Source organism: Cetorhinus maximus, chromosome 14, assembly GCF_964194155.1.
Source record: "Cetorhinus maximus chromosome 14, sCetMax3.hap1.1, whole genome shotgun sequence".
Classification (NCBI taxonomy): Eukaryota; Metazoa; Chordata; class Chondrichthyes; order Lamniformes; family Cetorhinidae; genus Cetorhinus; species Cetorhinus maximus.
This window is the reverse complement of record NC_135892.1, coordinates 106,978,099-107,003,160: the sequence shown is the minus strand read 5'-3', so window position 1 is coordinate 107,003,160 and position 25,062 is coordinate 106,978,099. Positions and strand designations below refer to the sequence as shown.

At 42.8% G+C, this 25,062-nt stretch overlaps 1 protein-coding gene and 1 long non-coding RNA gene across 2 annotated transcripts in view; one reads left to right on the top strand and one right to left on the bottom strand.

Moving 5' to 3' along the window:
- LOC144689939 (uncharacterized) overlaps positions 1-23,846 on the top strand; it is a 43,533-nt gene extending 19,687 nt beyond the window's left edge. The window contains exons 2-4 of the long non-coding RNA XR_013578736.1: positions 12,162-12,344; positions 22,595-22,648; positions 23,587-23,846. This is a non-coding gene — a long non-coding RNA (uncharacterized LOC144689939). The remainder of the gene's footprint in view (positions 1-12,161; positions 12,345-22,594; positions 22,649-23,586) is intronic.
- The window catches only part of wdr27 (WD repeat domain 27), a 478,059-nt gene that overhangs the window by 132,331 nt on the left and 320,666 nt on the right, over positions 1-25,062 (bottom strand). The gene's annotated exons all lie outside the window — the stretch shown is intronic.

Here is a 25,062-nt window from a genome sequence, read left to right as displayed (position 1 = left end):
AGTGTGTTCTCACTAACAGTCAAATGAGTGCAAGAACAATTGTGTTTCATGACACCTTGGGAGAGTGCAATGTAAGCAGAAAGGGACAAATGAAGATACATGTCAAGATGCTTCTGCACAAGGTACAACTTCCTGGGGCTCACCAAAGAGACATGTACATATTAGTAGACAGGGGCACATCCTCCTTAAATGCTACCTGATTTTTCTTTGCTCCATCCTGTGATCCTTCCTCATTATATTGGCAAACAGGGGTGTATGCCCACAAGGATTGCCATAGCTGCTCCTGACAAGTCCTCATTGAAAATAAAAGGATGGGTATAAAACTCTCATTGGTCTCACGCTGTCAGAAGCGGTTGAGAATCAAGTCACTGATGGTTTAGGCAGAAACCCCAAACAAACAGGAAACAGAAAATTCATTTCCAGCTGTGGAAACTGCTACTCAAAACTCTCCACGCTCTTCAGGCTAAAAAACTCCTCACTTCTGCCAGTCTCAGTTGATCCTGGCAACAGATGTCCCTCATAATGCTTTGTCTTCCTCCCTTTGCTTTGTGAGAGAAAAGTTGGAAATTTGGAACTTTAGCCCCAACTGGACCTCAACTACAATTTATATATGTTAGATCGTGCAGGACTTGAAAGGTGAAAGGTAGCATGGCCCAAAGAGCATGGGGGATTCGGGAAAATTGGTTTCTGGGCAAAACAACAAGCAACAATGGCTTCCACCCCATTTTGCTATCAATTAAATACAGAAATGACATTGAAAAATTATGAAAATTCTGCCCTGATAGCAGTGTTTGTACCAAATAATGTGAGTCTTCTTTGTAAACTTTTGCTCTCTCAGAAATGCGCAGGATATACAAAACTGCAAAGCTTTGAAGCATTCTCTGAAATCAAGCAATGTCTGCTGCTGATTCCTGCCAAGGTCAGGGCTGCTGAGGGAGATGATTTTCCATGTAGTGATGTATGACCCAAAGCCAAATCAGGGAACATGTCAAGTCTAATTTATACAGCTTAGCCTTCAGATGCCATAACTGAAGTGTAACAATGCATACATGGAGCCAAACTAGAGGTCTGCACTTAAAGGGGCAGATTGGGGGCGTGGGTGGGGAGGAAAGCAGTCACGAGGGGCCTGCAACATTTTTGCTTCTCCTGGCCCCACAAAAATCTATGCCACAGCTCTTTTTGGTGCGGCCTTCAGTCATTCTTTGTTAGGGTGTTCTGCTTTAAGGAACTTGAAAATTCCATCAGACTCCTATAACTGGCTGATTTAACTGTTTTGATAAGGCTTCTGCCTGTTCTGAGCTGAAGCTTTGGCTGCATTTTTCCCCACCTCAAAAACTGACTCAGGCAGGGTTCAGGAAGCCAGCAGATGGTCGTTTTGAACTTTTCGTTCGCCCATGGCCCCATTATTTTGATGTGAAAGGGCCCCTCTCAGTATATCAGGGGCGGGGAACCCACAACCCATGGGCCGTTACTCAATTTCATCTGGCCCACAACAAGATTTCTAAAAATATAGATCTATGACAGTAGCGCCTTCAAAATAGCACTTATTATCATTGTTACGAATTTGCTTTGGATAAAAGCATCAGCTAAATTACTGTAATAATACTTAACAATATATTTAAATTCAGCCAATGCATTAAAACAGTGGGTGAGTTGAACTTTTCTGTATTTTCTCTAAAAAAACTAAATTAAGTTGATTTTTATGTGTGTGGCCCGTGACTGATGTTGTCTATGTGTGAATGGCCCTGCAGTATATGATCCCAAACAAAGAATGTTCTGTTCTACACATCAGATTGGCACAGAGAGCAAATAAGTATTCCTGTTGAGTGCTACATGATAATTTTGGGCATAGTTTATCTGATATTTCTATGAAGACCTTCCCACCCAACTATATAATGTTTGTAAGTGTGGCAGTCCATAAAGAGACAGCACTGACAGTTCTGAATGTTCAGTGAGAAAAACTAGAATAAAATTACAGTAGAAACCTTTTACTTGCTCAATTAAGTCAATTATGGATAGTTAGCGACTTGGGGCTCTAATAGAAACAGTGTTTTATTGGAAATGCAATGGACCAGACCTTCTGATGCCAACAGTGGCAAATATTGAGGTGTCCACTGCTGTTGCGCTTCAGGATCCACTGGAAGTCCTGACGCAGGGACAAGTGCTGTAATTGCACTGGAAGTTTAAACTTCCGATGGTTTGATTTGTGCTTTCTGAGACCTTGCGTGAATGTTTCTTACACTGATCTCAGCGTTGGAAACTTGGGCTAGATTCGCGCTACTTACCTGGATACTTATCCTACAGAATTGTTACACTATTTAATCTCTGGTGTAAACCAGTGATTAACAGCATAACTCAACCCATCATCCCACAAACATACATCATCCCCACACTCCCAACCACCACCACCACACCCAACTCCCTCCAGCCCCGACGCAACCTGATTCAATTACCAAATCCCTGACCCGACTACCCACCTCCCTGGCCCAACTACCCAACGCATGACCTGATTGCTTACCCCCGACCCAAATGCCCACCACCCTGACCTGACTATTTACCATATGCCTTGACTACTCACTCCACCTACCCACCCTCCCAACCCACCCCTCCAACCTGACTTTCCAACCCCCAACCCAACTGCCTATCCCGTCCCGACTACCCATCCCCTGTCCCGATTACCCATCTCCGACCTGACTGCCCAACCCACTGCCTGACTCCCCCAACCAGTCCCACACCCACTCACTCATCTGCTCACCAACTCACACATTCGTCCATTCATCCGCTCACTCACTAACCCACTGAAACCTTTGAAATCTTTGAACACCTACCTGAATATGGCAGTTGATGTGGTAATAAGGAGACGTATCCTCTGCGCTGCTCCTCTTTGTGTGCTCCAAGGATGGCTGCGCTGAAGCATAGCTGCTGTAGCTGTCCCAGCTGGGAGGTCACAAAAAGGTTGGGGCGCAACAATCTTTGCAGTCAACAGCGATTGTCTCAGCATCGCTGCTGAGCGGAAGATCTGGGCCATTCCTTATACCCACTGAGCAACTTGGGATGTTTTGCTATGTTAAAGGTGCTGTTTAAATGCAAGTTGTTATTGTACAAATGACAAAGAGAGGATGTCTTCCCAAACATAGACAAAAATTTGGCTGGAAATAGCTAAGGTAATTTTGTTCACATGGGATCTATTTTGACCTTTCCAGCGACAGACAGGTGGAACACACTGGGTGATCCCAGCTACTTGAATTTGAGGCTATGGCATCATTTAAAATTGGCCGGTGAGCTACAGGGCACCTGTCAACCTGAAACAACTTGTCAGTTTGAAGCCTGAACATCGGGCAGGAGCATGCGCCAGCAAATTAAGTTGTGGAGGATGGGGTGGAGAGAGGAGGATACGGGGGCACAGGAAGAGGCCCAGATTATTTTTTGCACATGACGGAGATGCACTCATCCTCCTCCTTGGCCCGTAAAAAGAATTCAAGATTTGTCTTTTGCTGGGTCTCTTCTCTCCAATGGAACTGAGCAGTTCTGACCAAAAATAACCAATTAGTTAAGGGGCACTTTGTAAAAGAACAAGCCAGTGCTTTGAACACCTTGTGGTAGGCCCCATTTCAAAACGGAAGCAGTCAAATTGCTGTTGTGAATGGGACAGCAAGGGTCCGGCAATACTAGGTGAATGTTGTTTATTGCACTAAGACGTACTCACATGCAGGCAGCCATTATCGAACTAACTTTATTTACACCTCCCTAACAGAGGGGGCAGCAGAGAGGGCAATATAACAAAATGCTCAGATCTTGCAATATACTAAAGAAAAGGCTGTCAGAATTCACCCCTTTGCTTTTTTCTCCCAGCTGCCTTGTCTAAGAGATCATCTTCTCCCCAGGTGCATTTTAATAACTTGTCATCTCCAGTTCCAAATTAAGGCTTGTGCCTGACTTATTGTTCAAAGAATGATCTAGCAATTAACTGTGGTCAGCCAGACTTAACTGTATGCGTGCAGGTTCTACCGCATTAGAAAAAAGTGTATGGACCTTTCTGAGAAATATGATACATAACACAGCTTAGGTTTGCTGTTTCCAAAACATTATTCCAAGTTTGTTACAGAGTATTTCAACTGAGATATCATATTACAAATATCCTATTACTGCCTCCTAGAAATTGAATTACATCATTTCACAATCACTTCAAACGAATAGATCAGTTTATTAATCCCAGTGTCCCTCTCTATAAAGTAAATATTCCAGTTATTATTCCAGTCGTAAATCTGAGGATACATTTGTAGGTTTTATAAAACTGGAACATACAGATTCTTGCGGCAAATGATATTAGTACGTTTTGTGCTGTTAAATAAAAAGAAAAACATTTTGATGGCTGTAAATCTGAAGGAAAGACAGGGAATGCTGGAAATGCATAGCAGGTCCATCAACATCTGGAAGGAGAAAAGATGGATCAAAATGAATCAAGTGAGTTCAACCTTGGGCTAGCTGGAAGATGGCCATTCCTCGTAGGGTGGCAGCCAGCTTGGCCCATTCATGGAGAGGAACAGACTCTTTCTGTTTGGCCAAGATAGAAATACATGGACTGCCATGTCAGCCTGTAAGAACCAGACCACAAAAAAGGAAACTTAGGGATAGTGATGATTAGATTTAGGGAGAATGGCACATCTGAATAATGTATTTAGGGGTGAGAGTGCCCATTATTAAATTAGTGGAATCCACTCTAATCATTACCCTGTTCATTCAGATAACATGTTAAATATTAATCAGTTTGTTGATTTACGACTGGCTTTGTCTCACTAATTTGTCCACCTTTTGGAGGATAGAGAAAATGCAGAGGGTGTTGGAGGCGTGTGCCAGTTTTCAACATCAAGTTCACATTACAAGATGACTGGATATTGAGCAGTAAAGGCAGACTCCAGATCATAAATATTGTGGGGGCCACTTACAGGATAGACCAGTGAAGCTGAAGCTAAGGGAAAATCTAGTGTAGGCCCAAAATTTGTAACAGTTAATTTATATAATCTCTTTTATCAACCTCCGTGGTACCTTGCACTAAAGAACTTAGTCTTTCAAACAGATTAGTAAGTAAAAACAATATAGAAAAAGCCCAAGAGCTTTCTCCCTGTGACAAAAGGAGTTTATTGCAACCATACATTGCCCTCTGAAAATAATTATAATATTCTCATCAGCAGTATTTTATAATCCTTGTAATTAAGCACCTTTCAATGTATTATAATGAAAGTATTCCTAACTGCACTAATCCCATTATAATCTCTAAGTGATCATTACCTCATTATCAAACCACTTACTGGGCTGAATTTTTCCGTCGGCGAGCAGGGGGCCCCTGATGTCATCCCGCCCCATTTAAATCTTCAGGAAAGCAGGGGCACAGCGAGATCAGCTGTCTGCTCGCCAACCTGTCAATGGCCAATTGAGGCCATTGACAGGATAATTTAAACAATTAAAGGACCTGCCCGTCCAACCTTAAGGTTGGCGGGCAGGCCAGGAGCCCCGGCGGCAAATAGATAAAACATGAAACCTCATCCACCGGCGGAATGAGGTTTCATCTAGGGTTTAAAAAAGTTTATTAAAGTTTCAGTGAAATTTACTAACATGTCCCATCTCGTGTGACATTGTCACATGAGGGGGACATGTTAAGGGTTTTTTTATTTTTCTATTTTTAAAGTTTATAAAGCTGTCAGCGATCTCCCTGAGGCAGCACTTGGCCTCAGGGAGATGTGCGCTCTTTCGTGCGCATGCGGAAAAGAGCGCACTCTTGCATTTGGGGAATCCCCCCCGCCTGCACAGGAAGCGCTAGGCGGGCCTTAATTGGCCCGCCTACTTAAAATGGTGGCGGAGCCCGCTTCTCCGGTGGGGATCGGCTCCCTGCCTGACGGAGATTGAATCTGGCCTGCCCGCCCAACAGGCAGAAAATTCTGCCCACTGTGTCTGGTTTTCCATGAATATATTTAGTGATCCACCTCAAGTCCCAACGCACTCTCCATAAAAAAACCTTCAGTATAGTCAAGTTATGAGCTGACTCTTTACAGTTTTACTTTGTGATGTCTCTTATAGAAAGGAACTGATTGTCATTTCCCAGATCAGATCAATACACTAAAGTCTCAGACATGGACATGGCTTAGATATCATTTTCAGGTATTGCGTTCATCTATTCTGTTGTAATCAAGAGAAACCCATATCTTTCTTTTTGAAGAATACTGTTCCAGTTTAAATTTCTAACAATGTAAACTAATGCCCCATTTTATAATGTATCCAGAAATAATACATATTGTTTTACATACAGTCATCCCTCTTTCAGATGAGACATTAAACCGAGACCCGGTCTGCTTTCACAGGTAAACATTAAAGATCCCATGGGACTATTTCAAAGAAGAGAAGAGGAATTTTCCCTGGTGTCCAAGCCAATACTTATTCCTCAACCAACCTCATTAAAAACAGAATTCCTGGACATTATCACATAAATTTTGTGGGACTTTGCACAAATAGGTAGTCACATTTCCTAACTACACTTCAAAAGTACTTCACTAGCTGTAAAGTACTTTGGGATGTCCAGAGGTGGTGAAAGATGCAATGTAATTTTTTTATGTAAGGTTTTAAAACCACAAATGCCATTGGGTTAGAAGTCTAAGGCATCAGTGAAACAATTCAAATCCATTCTAGTGAAACAAACTAGAGACCTCTTAGTTGGTGCTGATAGTTAAGAGTGATTTAAATTGTGCTATTCACAGACCAGCCCATAGCACAAGCCAGCATTGTCCATAGTCACAGCCTTGAGGCATCCAGCACTGAGAGGATAGTTGCCCCATTTTGTAATGAAATCTTATTTGCAACAATAATAATTCACTCACAATAAATTGGGAGCAGGCTGGCTGCCTGTGTGTGAAATACAAGGCAAAAACACAATTGGAAACAGATGGAGGAGGCTGGGCTAGATCAACATTTACAGATCAGGAAACCTTTTAGTCAAAGCAGCTAAAGGAGGGAAAGTTAGAAGATCAATTGAATGTTGGACAGTCAATTAAAGAACTGTATTAAGAGAATGACATAAAAACATCCTGAAGGAAAAATAATTGTCAAAACTAGTTACAGGAGGTCTAGAACATTCAAGTCAGAATTCTAAAGCTGGCCAGACATTCATAACATCCCTGAATTCTGGAGTGCAGGGGAAATGGGACTTCTGGGTGATTTTAGTCAAAAAAGTGCATTCCATCCCAAATCGCAAGAATAGGGCTATTTAAATAATTAGCACAGGCAGCCCTTGTAAGGGGGACCACATTTATTTATTTACTTTTTCCAAAGGGATATATAACTGTAACTAATTTTAAGGTACCGAATAACCTCATAAAATCTAATCGGAGCCAAGTGAAGGCCGGGAACAAAACCCATCCCTGTTCCCAACGGCTCATGTTGGGCCAAAGAAGGCTGTGAGGGTGGAATTCTTAAGGCAACATGGGAACGTTGCCAGGCACACCCTAAAAGTCTTTAGTAGACAGAGTGAAAGAAGGTGAATTTGGAAGATTCCATGGCACTTGTTGAATCAGAGCAGGGAAACTCTTTCGAGTTATCAACAGTCACAGATTGCAACTCTTTCGAGTACAATCACAGTTCTTGGTTTCCGGGAGTGGGACACGAACCCACAACCCTCTGATTCAAAGGCGAGGGTGCTATGAACTGAGCCACAGGTGCAGCTGGCGAGCGTTTATCCCTCACCCAATAGCACCAAAACAGATTAATCTTGTCAGTTATTTCACTGGTCTTTGTGAGACCTAAATTTGTGTGAACTGCTTACATATTATCAGTAATTACAGTTCAAAAACACAGTTGCATTGGCTATAAAATGCTTTTGGGTATCCTAAGGACATGCAAGGCACTATATAAATGTAAGTTATTTCTTTCTTCTACTACTGCTAACAGAGTAATCCCTCTGTAAACATAGTGAACAAAGCAATGTCCTATGAATGATTACAGGGACCAGGGGCTTCAGTTACATGGATAGATTGGAGAAGCTGGGGTTGTTCATCTTAGAAGAGAGAAATTTGAATTTGATGGAAGCGTTCAAAATCATGAGGTGCGAACTGAGTAGATAGGGAGAAACTGTTCCCATTGGCAGGAGGAATACTGATTTAAGGCGAATGGCGAAAGAATTAAAGCAGATATGAGGAAAAACTTTTTACGCAGCATGTGATTAGGATCTGGAATGCACTGCCTGGGAGTGTGGGGAGGCAGATACAGTTGTGGCTTCTAAAAGGGAATTGGATAATTATCTGAAGAGAAAAAAATTGCAGCACTACAGGGAAAATGGGGTTAGCTGAGTTGCTCCTGGCATGGACACAATGGGCAGAATGGCCTTCTTCTGTGCTGTAACCATTCTACAGTTCTATGAATTCATCAAGCATTTATGTATTAATATTAGCTTCAAGGCCATCATTTTAAAACAATTTCCATTCAGAACCAGACATATCAGCAGTTATTCTTTCATTTATTGCATTTTTGGCCACTATATTTTTGCTGCATTTGATCAAAGGTAATATTTACCTAGGGGAGAATCTTCAGCTCAGCGAGCGGGGAGGCAGGACCCTCTTGTCGAGGTGTAAAATGATGCGGGGTGTCATTTAGATTTTCAGTTCGGCTTGCGCGCGGCCGACTTGGCTGCCCGCCCACCAAACTGTCAAAGGCCTATTAAGACCATTTAACTAACAATTAAAATAATTAATGGAGCTGTCCGTCCAACTTTAAGGTTGGCGGGCAGGCGAAGAGCCCAAGCGGCCTTCACATTTTTCATGGAACCTCATCCACGGGCAGGATGAGGTTTCATGAAAGATTTTAAATTTTCTCAAAAATTTTTATTGAAATTAATGCACATGTCCCCGCTCATGTGACAGTTTCACATGAGGGGACATGTCATAAACATTTTTTCAACACTTTATTGAACTGGTAAAACTTAAAACTAATCTCCCTGAGGCACCTCTGTGTCTCAGGGAGATTTCTGTGCTCTTTCCCGCGTGTGCGCGAAAGAGCGCACTCCCGACTCAGGGAAACCCCCCACCCCCTCCCCTGCTCGCACAGTGCTTCTGGGTGCGCGTCATGCTGGGCGGGCCTTAATTGGCCCGCCAAGGTAAAATGGCGGCATGGACCTGATCGGGGGCACCGATCGGGTCCGCGCCCACCTGTGCCCACCCCCACACAACCCCCCCCAACAGGGGAAAATTCTACCCCTAATTTTCATCCACATGTTGCCCTTCAGCACCACCTCTCTTGAAACCTCCACTTTCTTCAAATTTTCTGACTGCCTATCTGTCATCCAAGACTGGATAAGCAAAAATTTCCTCCAACTAAACATTGGGAAGATTGAAGTCATTGTCTTTGATCCCTGCCACAATCTCTGTTCCCCAGCTATTGGCTCCGCCTCTCTCCCTTGCAATTCTCTAAGGCTGAACTAAATTGTTTGTAAAACAAAAACAGAATTACCTGGAAAAACTCAGCAGGTCTGGCAGCATCGGTGGAGAAGAAAAGAGTTGACGTTTTGAGTCCTCAACGTCAACTAAACATCAACTCTTTTCTTCTCCGCCGATGCTGCCAGACCTGCTGAGTTTTTCCAGGTAATTCAGTTTTTGTTTTGGATTTCCAGCATCCGCAGTTTTTTGTTTTTAAACTGTTTGTAAACTTGGTGTCGTATTCGACCCTGAGATGAGCTTATACCTGCATCATTACCAAGACCACCTATTTCCACCATCATAATATCAACTGACTTTCCACGTTCATTGGCTGCTGAAGCCCTTATCTGTGTCTTTGTTACCTCTAGACTTGACCATTCCAATGCACTCCTGGATGGGCTCCCATATTTCACTCCCAAACTTGTAGTCATCCAAAGCTCTACTGCCCATGTTCTAACTCACACCAAATCTCATTTACCCATCGTTCCTGTGCTAGTTGATGTACAATTGCTCCTGGTTAAGCAATGCCTCGATTTTAAAACTCTCACCCATGTTTTCAATGCCCTCCATGGTCATGCTCTTCCCTATTTCTATAATCTCCTCTGGCTCTACAGCCCTCTCTGCACTCCTCCAATTCTGGCCTCTTGAGAATCCCCAATTTTAATTGCTCCGCCATTAGTGGCTGTGCCTTCAGCTACTAAGACTCTAAACTCTCGAATTCCCTCCTTAAACCCCTTCGCCTCCCTAATCTTTTCCCTTCTTTAAGATAGCCTACCACTATGACCATGCTTTTGGTCATCTGCCCTTTTATGACTCAGTCTGAAATTTTGTTTGATAAATCTCCTTGTGATGTTTTACTACATTAAAAACCTTATATAAATACAAGCAAATGTAGTTGTTACAAAGCCAATTATTGGACGAATGAATAATAGTGCCACCTACTGGCAGTGAGCTCTTTCACCAAAAACACATGCCACAGTTTGCTAGCAAGAAACTCGTCAAAAGTTCCCTTGGTGTTATATTTCTCTATATTTTCATAATTAAGCTATAAGGTGATCACAAACAGAATACAAAAAACTCCACAATTTCCTCCTGAGTTTATCCGGTTAAATATCAAAGACTAATTCTGGACCACAATTTCATCCACAAAGGGCCAAGAGACAAAGGTTGAATGCAGAATTTGCATGCAGACCCTTGCGCAAAACTATGTGAACAAAGCAAAGCTTCTGTATTCTCACAATGAACACAGTCACTTGTTTTATTCAGAATTTCACCCATGTCTTTACACATTTTCAGAAATTATTTCTTTTTTAATAATTGGTCTTGGTCAGACACCCTAGTCCACTCCTCCATCACACCCTACACCTCAACCTCCTCCCACGGCACCTTCCCATGCAACCGCAGAAGGTGCAACACTTGCCCTTTTACTTCCCCCCTTCTCACCGTCCAAGGGCTCAAACACTCTTTTCAAGTGAAGCAGCATTTCACTTGCACTTCCCTCAATTTAGTCTACTGCATTTGCTGCTCCCAATGCAGTCTCCTCTACATTGGAGACCAAACGCAGACTGGGTGACCGCTTTGCGGAACACCTTTGGTCTGTTTGCAAGCATGACCCAAATCTCCCTGTCGCTTGCCACTTCAACACATCACCCTGCTCTCATGCCCACATGTCCGTCCTTGGCCTGTTGCAAGGTTCCAGCGAAGCTCAACGCAAACTGGAGGAACAGCACCTCATCTTCCGACTAGGCACTTAACAGCTTTCCGAACTTAACATTGAGTTCAACAACTTCAGATTCTGAACTCTCTCCTCCATCCCCACCCACTTTCTGATCTCCCCTTTTCCAATAATTTATAATTTTTTATTTATTTATTATTTATTATTTTTTTAATTAAATTTTTTAAATATATATTTTTCTTTTCCCACCTATTTCCATTATTTTTAAATGTATTTCTATATATTGTTTTAGCTCTACCTTTTAGCCTATTTCGATCCCTTCCCCCCACCCCACCCCCACTAGGGCTATCTGTCACTTGCTCGTCCTGCTTTCTACCCTCAATGTCATCATTAGCACATTCCTCAGCTAATATCACCACCATCAACACCCCTTTGTCCTTTTGTCTATGACAGCTTTGGCAATCTCTTCTTTGCCTCCACCTATCACTGGCCCTCTATCCAGCTCTACCTGTCCCACCCCCTCAATCAGTTTATATTTCACCTCATTTCTATATTTCTTAGTTCTGATGAAGAGTCATACGGACTCGAAACATTAACTGTGTTCCTCTCCGCAGAGGCTGTCAGACCTGCTGAGTTTTTCCAGCTATTTTTGTTTTTATTTCATCTTCTGAGTTCGTTGTCCAGGTTCATATATGGAAGGCCTGGAATAAGATTGAGGTGGATACATAAGACCTGGGGGCCTCAATTGGACAGCCCGTGCTGAGATGAGGCTGTCAGAAGCTGGGCGTTCGAGGGCCAGTGCTGTTCGAGGACGTCACATAAGGCCATCTGCAGACACCCTTACTAGAAGTCTGCAGCCATGTTGCAGTGTTGGGGGTAACACTACAGAGCACTAGACCTGGCAAAGGCATCTGCAAGACACACACTAAGGAAATGAACAAGGATAATTAGTTGAATTTTGTATATAATATTGGATGTTTTAATGGATAAAGTTGATATTGAATGGCTGTTTATGATGGCTTTTATTTCAGGAATGTGACCAAGAGGACGCAGTGATGGTCTGTAAAAGAGGGATGATAAGATGTGTGACTGTTTTACTACAATGTGGATCTGGGATTGCATTCATAAGAACTGAAGTCAAATCAGGTGCTCATGGACAGCCCATCTGGAAAGTGGATGTGCTGGCTGCCTTCTCTCCTGCTCCTTCTATTTAGGTAATCGCTGAACCTGTGGTGGCAAAGGCTGTGCCCTTATTGCCAGTTTTTCATTTTATTCATTCATGGGATGTGGGCGTCACTGGCTAGGCCAGCATTTATTGCCCATCCCGAATTGCCCTTGAGAAGGTGGTGGTGAGCTGCCTTCTTGAACCGCTGCAGTCCATGTGGTGTAGGTACACCCAGAGTGCTGTTAGGGAGGGAGTTACGAACAAACGAACAAGGAGCAGGAGTAGGCCATTTGGCCCACAAGCCTGCTCCGCCATTTATTAAGATCATGGCTGACCTGATAGTAACCTCAAATCTGCATCCTGCCTACCCCTGATATCCTATCACTCCCTTACTTACCAAGAATCTATCCACCTCTGCCTTAAAAATATTCAAAGACTCTGCTTCTATTGCCTTTTCAGAAAGAGAGCTCCAAAGACACACGACCCTCTGAGAGAAAAAATGTCGCCTCATCTCCATTTTAAATGGGTGATCCCTTATTTTTAAACAGTGACCTCTAGTTCTAGATTCTCCCACAAGAGGAAACATCCTCTCCACATCCACCCTGTCAAGAACCCTCAGGATCTTATATGTTTCATAAGTCGCCTCTTATTCTTCTAAACTCCAGTGGATACAAGCCTAACCTGTCCAACCTTTCCTCATAAGACAACCTGCCCGTTCCAGGTATTAGTCTGGTAAACCTTATCTGAACTGCTACCAACGCATTTACATCCTTCCTTAAATAAGGCCACCAATATTGTACACAGTGCTCCAGATATGGTCTCACCAGTGCTCTGGATAACTGAAGCATAACCTCTCTACTTATGTAGTCAATTTCCCTTGCAATAAATGATAACATTCTATTGGCTTTCCTGAGTTTCAGGATTTAGAGTTCCAGGATTTAGACCCAATGGCAGTGAAGCAACGGTGATATATTTCCAAGTTAGGATGATGAGTGGCTTGGAGGGCAATTTCTAGGTGGTGGTGTTCTCATGTGTTTGCTGCCTTGTCCTTCTAGATGGTAGCGGCTATGGGTTTGGAAGGAGCCTTGGTGAATTCCTGCAGTGCATCTTGTAAATGGTACACATGGCTGCCACTGTGCGTCAGTGGTAGAGAGAGTGAATGTTTGTGGATGTGGTGCCAATCAAGTGGACTGCTTTGTCCTGGATGGTGTCAAGCTTCTTGAATGTTGTCGGTACTGCACTCATCCAGGCAAGTGGGGAGTATTCCATCACACTCCTGACTTGTGCCTTGTAGATGGTGGACAGGCTTTGGGGAGTCAGGAGGTGAGTTATTTGCCACAGGATTCCTAGCCTCTGACCTGCTTTTATAGCCACAGTATTTATATGGCTAGCCCAGTTCAGTTTCTGGTCAATGGTAACCCCCAGGATGTTGATAGTGGGGGATTCAGTGAAGGTGATGGCATTGAATGTCAAGGAGCGATGTTTAGATTCTCCCTTATTGGAGGTGGTCATTGCTTGACACTTGTGTGGTGCGAATGTTACTTACCACTTGTCAGCCCAGGCCTGGATATTGCCCAGATCTTGTTGCATTTGGACATGGACTGTTTCAGTATCTGCGGAGTTGCACATGATGCTGAACGTTGTGCAATGATCAGCAAACATCCCCACTTCTGACCTTATGATGGAAGGAAGGTCATTGATGAAGCAGCTGAAGATGGTTGGGCCGAGGACATTACCCTGAGGAACTCCTGTATTGATGTCCTGGAACTGAGATGATTGACCTCCGACAACCACAACCATCTTCCTTTGTGCTAGGTATGACTCTAACTAGCGGAGAGTTTTCCCCGATTCCCATTGACTTCAGTTTTGCCATGGCTCCTTGATGCTGCACTTGGTCAAATACTGCCTTGACGTCAAGGGCAGTCACTCTTACCTCACTTCTGGAGTTCAGCATTTGTGTCCATGTTTGAACCAAGGCTGTAATGAGGTCAGGAGCTGAGTGGCCCTGGCAGAACCCAAACTGGGCGTCAGTGAGCAGGTTATTGCTAAGCAAGTGCCGTTTGATAGCGCTGTTGATCACCCCTTCCATCACTTTACTGATGATCGAGAGTAGACCGATGGGGCGGTAATTGGCCGGGTTGTATTTGCCCTGCGTTTTGTGTACAGGATATACCTGGGCAACTTTCCACATTGCTGGGTAGATGCTAGTGTTGTAGCTGTACTGGAACAGGGACATGGCAAGTTCTGAAGTACTATTGGTAGAATAGTATTGGGGCCCATAGTCTTTTTAGTATCCAGTGCCTTCAGCCGTTTCTTGATATCACATGGAGTGAATCGAATTGGCTGAAGACTGGCACCTGTGATGCTGGGGAACCTCCAAAGGAGGCCAAGATGGATCATCCACTCGCACTTCTGGCTGAACATTGTCACAAATGCACTGACGTGCTGAGCTCCCCCATCATTGAGGGGTATTTGTGAAGCCTCCTCTTCCAGCGAGTTGTTTAATTGTCCACTACCATTCACGACTAGAAGTGGCAGGACAGCAGAGCTTAGATCGGATCTGTTGGCTGTGGGATCACTTAGCTCTGTCTATCGTTTGCTGTTTGGCATGCAAGTAGTCCTATGTTGTAGCTTCACCAGGTTGACACCTTATTTTTAGGTATGCCTGGTGTGCTCCTGGCATGCCCTCCTGCACTCTTCATTGAACCAGGGTTGATCCCCTGGCTTGGTGGTAATGGTAAAGTGGGGATATGCCAGGCCATGACATTACAAATTGTGGTCAACTACAATTCTGCTGAATTGTGCAGGATGCCACAGACCATCATGAATCAGAGTATCCACTCCAACAAGTACGAGAACATCAGGGTGTTTGAAGCAGTGGAACCATAGTTTCAGGATCCCAGACAGCCGCTCAGTGATGTTTCTCGTGGCAGCACGGCTCTCACTGAATGCAGATTTGCCAGATGTGGTTGGGTTGTGGAGGGGAGTCTTGAGCCAGGTCTAGAGTCCAAAGTCCTTGCCGCCGACAGCCACCCTCTGGTTTTACGTGGTGGCTGAAAGATTGCTGGAACAGCAGACTGGCACAGAATGATTACTAACAGGATAGCAGGCATTCACCTGCGTGATGTGCTGATCATGGTCACACACAAGTGCACATTCAGCGTATTGTAATCTTGTGGTTGCAGTACACCTCAGCAGATGCAGCGCGTTGCAAAGTTGTTAGCACTCTGTGTCATGCGGAATCCCTTTTTCCTGGCAAAGGCAAGAGCACACTCCATTTGCTTTTCTCTATTCAGAGAGAAAAACATAATGTCCTCTCTCCTCTTCCTCCTTCTTATCTTCTTATTTGCTGCCTTTGCATTGTCTCCTTGTCATGCTGCATTCCAAGGGAATCCATGACTGGCAGCGAGTGGTGTGCCCAGAGCCCCTGCAGTCACAACCAACGCCTTTCCCATCGGCAGTATTACTCCCTGCAGACTGCACTAAATGTAACCAACTCCTCAAAACACCCAACACTTCCACAAACACAAATAAAGCTAGTTGAGAGCAAGCAGCAGCTAACCTGCACGTTGTTGATGATCCTTTTAAATAGCCCAAGTCAGGTGGGGGTCCTCGGTGCAATGTGCACATTTTCATGTGTGTGTTTAAGAGAGGGCATTAACTAAAGTACTGTGGTCAAAAATGGCAGCATTGTTGTCAAATCAATGTAAGACACTGACTGGTCATGATATGCCTACTCTGCACCCGTTGGTGCATGCTCACATCACCCACATTAATGCCCTTGCCACGGTATTGAAACGGGCATGCCTAGCACTGAGACTAAAGGTACTACAGAGCCACATATTGAGGTACTGAGAGCTTTAAACATACTTGCTTTTCTTGTTGCCTCATGAATTAATCTTCTTCTTCCAAACGTCAATGGAATTCCTAGATGGAACACTTTTGTAGCAAAAAGGCTGGCAACTGCAAAAACTTAGACATGCACAACAGTAGAAAATAATGCACCAATTTGATGAAATGTGATGGAATACTCTCCACTTGTCTGGATGAGTGCAGCTCCCACAACACTTGAGAAGCTTGACACATCCAGGACAAAGCAGTCCACTTGATTTGGCACCACATCCACAAACATTCACTCCCTCCATCACGGACGCATAGCAGTGTGTACCATCTACAAGATGCACTGCAGGAATTCACCAAGGTTCCTTCAACAGCACCTTCCAAACCCACGAGCACTACCATCTAAAAGAACAAAGACAGCAGATAGATGGGAAGACCACCACCTGGAAGTTCCCCTCCAAGTCACTCACCATCCTGACTTGCAAATATATCGCCATTCCTTCACTGTCACTGGGTCAAAATCCTGGAACTCCCTCCCTAACAGCACTGTGGGTGTACCTACACCACATGGACTGCAGCGGTCAAGAAGGCAACTCACCACCACCTTCTCAAGGGCAACTAGGGATGGACAATAAATGCTGGCCCAGCCAGCGAATCCCACATCCCATGAATGAATAAAAAAAATTAAAATGCAGATAAAGCTAACTAATACTTGAAATGAAAGTTTCCAACCAAAACTTAAAACCTCCAGCAAATGGATAAAAAGCCAACTTTTGAATGCTAAGCTGGCTAAACAGTAATGAGCCCATTTTATAGTATGACGAAATGCTACTTGCCTGCAGCTCCAACGACACTTAAGAAGCTCAACACCATCCAGGCAAAAGCACCTCTCATGATTGGCATCCCACTCACCAGCTTAAAAGTTCACCCCCTCCACTAATCACGGAACGCAGTTGCAGTGTGTACCATCTACAAGCTGCACTGCAGTAACTCAGCAAGGCTGCTTCGACAGCATCTCTCACTTCCAGGACATCTATCACATAGGACAAGAGCAACGGGTGCATGGGAACACCACCAGCTCCAAGTTCATTTCCAAGTCATACACCATCCTGGCTTGAACATTCCTTGTCATCGCTGGGTCAAAATTCTGGAAGTCCCTCCCTAACGTCCCTGTGGGAATACCATCAACACAGGGATTGCAGCGGTTCAAGAAGGCAGCTCACCACCTTCTTGAGGGCAATTAGGGCTGGTCAATAAATGCTAGTTTTTCTAGTGATGCCCACATCCCATGAATGATTAATAAAAAAATATACAATTAAGCTATGCTATCAAGGAGGAAATGGGGCATAACAAGGTGAGTTGATTTTAACATTGCCCTCCCACGCACTGAAAATATGTCGAATGAGTGGTTAACATTATAGTTGTGGCATTCCTTTCCCTTCCCAACCTGCTCCAATCTACCTCCACTATTTTAACTCATCAATATTGGGGTCCTTTGATGTGATTAGTCCCTCTACATGATTTTAACAGCCGATAACTGTGCTGGATCCACCAGTGAAACCTGGCGGAAGCAGTAAAGGAAAAGTTATTTAATAATAAGTATTTTGCTTTCATGTTGTTTGAGAGTAACAGTAGTGCTCCCCTGCACCCCTTATGGCTTTCCTCCTCCCAACACCCTCTCCCATCTGTGACCCCACTCTGGACACCAGTGACACCTTATGCCAGGGAGTGTTCCCAGGGTCATGGGTACAGTCTGCCCACCTCGGCCCCCATGTGAATGACTCCTGTCTGGTGTTGAAATCCTGACCGTGACATCTAACACTGCCATTGTAGTCAAAACTTTTAATGAAGTTCACATGAATTTGCAGCACTGCTCCTAAAAGAAACAGCAAATTTCTCTACCATGAAATGTGATGTGCCGCTTAGACTCGGTCTAATCATCACAACGTGCATGCTGCTGGACTCATGTTTACTGGATGCAGCAAACCAAAATGTTTGCTTTATTTCTTTGGCAAAAGAGGTTTCAAACAAGAAATTAGGTGCCGTGTCTTGTAAATGAGCTTTGTAATGGAGTAGCAGGCTTCAAATGCTAAGGATCCAGGTTATAGCATCCTGTATTGTAATGGAGTTTCATGTACTAAATATTATGGTTGCAGTATCCTTTCATCAGCAACTGCAATGAAGCAGCGCAGTTTACATGTGCTATATATTATGGAATAGTAAAATTGTTTGCCCAAAATAATGTTTCATGCTTGATGACCAACAATCATGAAAGTTATATTTCATGTACAATTCAGTGAATTTTTAGCAGCTTATTGCAATTACCAGAAATTCCATTTTCCACAGCGGTTAATTTTAATGCCAATTCTAACAGTTTATCTGCTGTACATGGTAAAACTAAAGATCTGATTATGCAAGCTCAACAACTATGTCACCTTAAAATACTTGTTTAATTAATAAACAAATACTTTACAGGTATAGATTAGATTTTAAAAGCCCAAAGCTTCAGCAGTCCTTTCCACAGATAATTGAATTATGGCCTGTAACTTCTGGCCACTACCACGTACTGCTGAAATCATAATTTCCTGTCTGTTCAGAGTGAATCTCAAAGGGAAAAGGCAGCACTTTTCCAGATGCATTTAAGGATTGGCTTCAAAATCACATCAGCACTAAAAGGAACTGTCAGGAAATAGCATTTTACCTGACTTTTCCTGTTAGAATATGTTCAAATAATTAACACATTGCACGTTACTTGTGTACTTTAGCATCCAGCCAGAAAATGTGTGCTGTTTGGATCATTAATTCAGGTGAAACAGCAACGGAAAGGCAAGTTATAAAGTGTTATAATATTAACTGTAAATGGCTAGAATCTAACTAAATATAAATGGCTAAATACCTGCAGCTCCCAAAAGGCTGGACATGTGTTGCTACTCCCTAAACCACGAGGAGCTTGCATAGAAAATGTGACTTTAACTAGAATGTCATAACTGGTGCTCTTCATTGGTAAAGTTTGGTACATGATAAAGGTTGATGCACAGATACTGAGGTAGATGTTGGACTTTGTGTGATTGTCTAAAATGGGCAATAAAGATTGCACCATGTTTCACAACTCTGCCTTCTGACTTCCAGGTAATTAAAAATGGGGGGAATCTGAAATGGGCTGCCGTCGACTCGCTCTTATCTGTTTTGTGGCACAAAGTCAAGATCTACCATATTATCTTCTGTTCTCTGTTAGTGAGAGAAGCTGGGTCTTTTAAAGCTGGTTTCCCCACTCTGCAGTTATTCTAAATTTTTAATTTCACATCGACAGAGGAAAACGTACCCCATCCTCTTATGCTGTGAATAGGTGTAACTAAAATTGGCAGCTAATTTTCACCTTTGTACCGCTCCCTTTCATAGAAATTTACAGCATGGATAGAGGCCATTCAGCCCATCATGTCTGTGACATAGCCAACTAGCCTAATCCTACTTTCCAGCTTTTGGTCCATAGCCTTGTAGGTTCCGGCACTTCAAGTGAATATCCAACTATTTTTTAAATGTTTTGAGGATTTCTGCCTCCACCACCCTTTCAGGCAGTGAGTTCCAGATCCCCACCACCCTCTGGGTGAAAGAATTTCCTCTTGAATCACCTATAAACCTCCTACTCTTACCCCAAATCTTTGCCCCTGGTTATGGACCCTTCAACCAAGGGGAATAGGTTCATCCTATCCATTCTATCTAGATCCCTCATAATTTTATATACTTCCATTAGGTCTCCCCTCAGCCTCCGCTATTTCAAAAAAACAACTGTAGCCTACACAATGTTTCCTCATAACTAAAATTCTCCAGTCCAGGCATCATCCTCGGAAATCTCCTCTATACCCTGCCTAGTGCAAGCACCTCTTTCCTATAGTGTGCTGACCATACTACACAGTAATTTAGCTGTGACCTAAGTTCCAGCATAGCCTCACAGATCTCATATTCTATGCCTCGACTAGTAAAGGCAAGTATCCTGTTTGCCTTCTTGACCATCTTTTCAACCTGTCCAGCCATCTTCAGGAACCTGCAGACATGCACTCCATTGTGTATTCCCTTGCCTTGTTAACCTTCCCCAAATGCACTACCTCACAGTCTTCTAGATTGAACTCCTTTTGCCACTCTTCTAATCCATTAAAATCTTCCAGCAGTCTACAGCTTTCTTCTTCATTATCAACCACAAACACATGTCTGCAAAATTTCTAATCGTAGCCCATACATTCAAGTCCAAATCATTGATATCTACCACAAAAAGCAAGGGAAGAAAGGAAAGCTAGTACTGAGCCTTGCAGAACCCCACTGGGAAAATAACCTAACAGTCACAAAAACACCCATTGACCATTCCCCACTGCTTCCTCTTCCTGCCTCTGATCTAATGTTGGTCCAGCTTTCCACTTTACCTTGGATCCCATGGGCCTTGACGTTTGTGAACAGTCTGCCGTGTGGGACCTTATCAAAAGCCTTACTAAAATCCATATAGACTGCTTCAAATACACTATCCCATTGATACTTCTTGATACCTCCTCAAATTATTCAATCATGTTAGTCGGACACAAACTTCCCTTAACAAATCCATCCTGACTGTCTTTGATTAATCCGTGCCATTAATTCTAAATGAAGATTTATCATGTCCTTCAGAACTTTTTCCAATAATTTTCCCACCACCTATGTTAGGTTGACTGGCCTGTAATTACTCAGGCTATACTTTTCTCCCTTTTTAAAGATGGCAGTTCCTTACAGCCAGGAGCTCTTATATTCTAATGATTCTTATCAAACAGTCCATTTGTGCGTCTTGTGTTAGTTCCTTTGGATGCCGGGCAGCAATTTTGCAAATGGAAAATGAAATAGGAAGGAAACTACTCAAAAGGTGAAAAAACTGCTGCTTACCTTTGGTGTTCAACTTCTCAACAGAAAAAGTAAACTGGCTAAGGGCTCTGTTCTCTAGAAACCAGAAGATTGTGGAGTGACCTAATAGAGGTCTTTATTATTATGAAGAGGTTTCATAGGGAGATATTTCAGAGAGATGATTCCACTTGTAAGACAGCCTAAAACTAGGGGCCATCAATATAAAATAGTCACTAATAAATCCAATAAAGAATTTTCGCGAAACTTTTTGACTCAGATATTGGTTAAGAATGTGGAAATTTGAACCACATGCAGTGGTTGAGGTGAATGCAGAGATAGGTGGGAAACTGGGTATGCTTTTTTAAAATTTGTTCATCAAATATGAGCTTTGCTGGCAAATCCAGCATTCACTGCCCATCCCTAATTGTCCTTGACCTGCCTACTATTGGTGGCCTGTTAGGCCGTTTCAAAGGGCAGTGAGAGTCTCTGAGTCTGGAGTCACATGTAGTCCAGGCCAGGTAAGAATGGCTGATTCTCTCCCCTGAAGGACATTAGTGAATCATATGGGTTTTTACAAGAAAATCATAGCTTTTATTTACTTCTTCTTTCATGGGATGTGGACGTCACTGGCAAGGCCAACATTTGTTGCCCAATTGCCCTTGAAGTGAATGGCTTACTAGATCCTTTCAAAGAGCCATCCAAATTTCTGTGGGTCTGCAGTCATATGTAGGTCAGACCAGGTAAAGATGGCAGATTTCCTTCCTTAAAGGACATTAGTGAACCAGATGGGTTTTTACAACAATTGATGATAGTTTCATGGTCACCATCACTGAGACTAGCTTTCAGATCCAGATTTTATTAACTGAATTGAAATTCTACTATGTGAGATTGAGCCACGTCCCCTGAGTATTAGCCTGGGCTTCTGGATTACTAGTCCAGTGACATTGCCACTACATGACCATCTCCTCAGCTACAATGGTGGGATTTGAACTCACATCACTGGAGCATTCATCCAGGTCTCTGGATTACTAGCCCAGTAACATTATCACTGTGCTACCACTACTAAAGTACATGAAGGAGCAAAGAATAAAAAGGATATGGTGATTAGATCAGGTGAAGTAGGATGAGAGGAATGGAGCACAAAATAGTTGGGCTGTAAAGTCTGTAAATCTTTGTGTTGGGAAACAGTCCTTTACTCACATTGACTGAAGAAAAATATATCTGCACAACCAACTGACTGTACTTTGAACTTCACCAGGAAGATCATTATTTACGGAATGGTTGCCAGAATTGCAAATAAGTAGATTAATACAGAATGGGGATTAATCTACTAAAGTGAGTAGGTGAACTAAAGCACCATTCTAAACCAATGTTAGGGGACTGCAGGTGCTAAATATCTTTTTAACAAGATACATACCAATAATGAGGTGTAGAGGAAAACTGAATCTAAATTCAAAGCAGAAAATGCGGCATACACGGTAGGTCCATCAGCATCTGGGAAGAGGGAAAGGGGGTTAATGTTTCAGGTGGATGCACTTCAAACTAATGTTTTAAATTCCATTAAAAAGCTCTCCATCTGAAATATTAACTTTTTTTCAGGTGGGAATGGAGCTGCTGTCTGGCATAAAAGATCTTATGGAACCCCAGTCAAAGGTCAGTAAGGAGATTGTACTGCTCTACCATCATTCAGCAAAAAGCTGAATACTTCTATTACTTCAATTGCTAATCTTGAGGAAACAAGATTAGTGATGCAAATAAATTAATAAGTGAGTGGAATCTACAGCAAAACCTGCATTAAAAATAATCATAATCAGGTGAATATAGATTACAGAATCGCAGCTCAGAAGGAGGATCACACCAGAAACAGGAATAGACCACAGCCATTTGAGCCAGACGAGGTTGGCATCTTGAATATGTCAACAGTGGGCCATGGTCTTTTTTGGATGTTCAGGAAGTACACTTCTGTTCTTCATGGGGCCAACCAAAAGAAAAGTTGAGAGCCTCTTGGATCATTTTCCTACCTCAGAATTGACCTCCTACAGACAGCAAACCCCGATTTGCAATGTTTAAAAGGAAATCAGATCATATTTGAAAAGAAAGAAAAGAGTTCGATACTTGAATATAGCAGGGAAATGGGATTAAAATAGATAGCTTCAGCTGCGGTGTTAGTACTGGAACAGGTGCGATGGATTGAATGGCCTCCTTCTGTAATGCAATATCTATCACTCTAACCTAAAGTCCTATTGACCTCCTTGCTGAAATTCCTGTTATGCACATGCCAACTGGTTTACAGTTCCATAGGGGAAGTGCAAATTCAGAAAAATCTACCCTATAGTCTACATGATGATGGAAAAGTGACCATCTTGAAAGTTGGTTCAAGTTTCTGAGGCAAAAGAATTGTCACCTCTAATCTCGAGCATTATGAAGTAGCTGGAATGGAGCCCATGCATTTTAAACATCCTTGAAGTGCAGCAAGCCTAGACCAAGAACAATAGAAATCTGAACCTGGGTGTGTAGCACTTCCAAATATCAAGCATAAACCAAACTCTTCCAACTTCTGTAATCATCTCCAAGCTTTCTTTATTTTATAGAGGAACATCCTGTTGAAACTGGGTTGGCAGAAGTGCTTCAAGATGCTCCCCAGGCTGAGAACAAGACAAGAAAATGATGAACTTAAGTGTGGTAGTTGCTTCAAGCATGCTGTTGGCCTTAGAGAGTTATGTCTGCATCTTTAACCCAGTGTCAAGTCCACCTTGACTTTTCTGATCACAATAAACAGTTCATTCCAAAAAAGTTCTTGGAGGTTCAGATAAAAGCAAAATACTGCAGATGCTGGTAATCTGAAATAAAAACAGAAAATGCTGGAAAAACTCAGCAGGTCTGGCAGCATCTGTGGAGAGTCAACATTTCGAGTTCAGAGTTCTTTAGGTTCAGGTATATCTTTCCTGCATCTTAACCCTCGTTTAGTCCTCGTGGCTTTTGTACGACCATTGAATCTTTACATTCTTTCAGTTTATTTCTGCTTTACCCTAAAGGGCAGAAGTCATAAGTCACTGATACTATTTAGCAGGAACCATTGGAACATGGAAGGAAAGCACTTTCAACTGATTCGGAATATAAAACCACAGCAGCCAAAAGCTCAGCCGAAACTTAAAGTTTCATAAAACAAAAAGCTTATGTGATTATTTTGCAATGTTTAGCTCTGGCAGTGGGAGCAGCATACAATGTGATTGATGCAGACGATGGGATTAAAAGAACTAAAGGTGGCTGCCTGAGGGACATTCTTGTAGTATAGAGTAAGGGAAGGTCATGTGGGTTCTGGCCAAAAGGCCACTTGAAGAAACAGATATTGCTGTAGTTTTCCTGCTTACTTTCCCCTTGTAATGAGAAGTGTGACGAATGATAAAGAATACTTTTTCTGCCCTGATTCTGTATGCGTAAAGCTTAATATTCAAACCAGATTTGAATTAGGGTACAGTAATGGTTTGATGGGCAGCATCTCTTGTGCATTGAACATCTAAAGATGCAGGGAGAAGTCTGCAAAAAGATAACTGTTTTAACTTCCCTTTCCTTTATATTAAAATAAATATGCATTTATGACAAAGAACATTTGGTTTCTAGGTGTTTCAACACCATTTGGATTGCTCAGAGAACTGGAGCGAACCCTCCCAATTACCATCCACTGACTTGACATGAAAATGTAGGGATTGGGGAAGAGTGAGTGTGGCTTCTCCCAAAGTCAGGGCTAGCACTGCTTTTTCATTCTTCCTCTCCCCATTCATATATTGATACATAAACATTACAGTGCACGACAGCAGCATGAGTCACATTATCTTGCCATATAAAGTGTTTGAATCTTCATCCATGCCTTTGTTACTTCCAGGCTTGACAATTCCAAAACTCTTGGTTCCGAAGGAAGTCAATTCGACTCAAAACGTTAACTCTGTCCACAGATGCTGCCAGATCTGCTGAATTTTACCAGCACTTTCTGTTTTTATTTCTATTTCAATGCTCTCCTGGTTAGCCTTCCAGCTACTGCCCTCAGTGAACATAGGGCAGAATTCTCC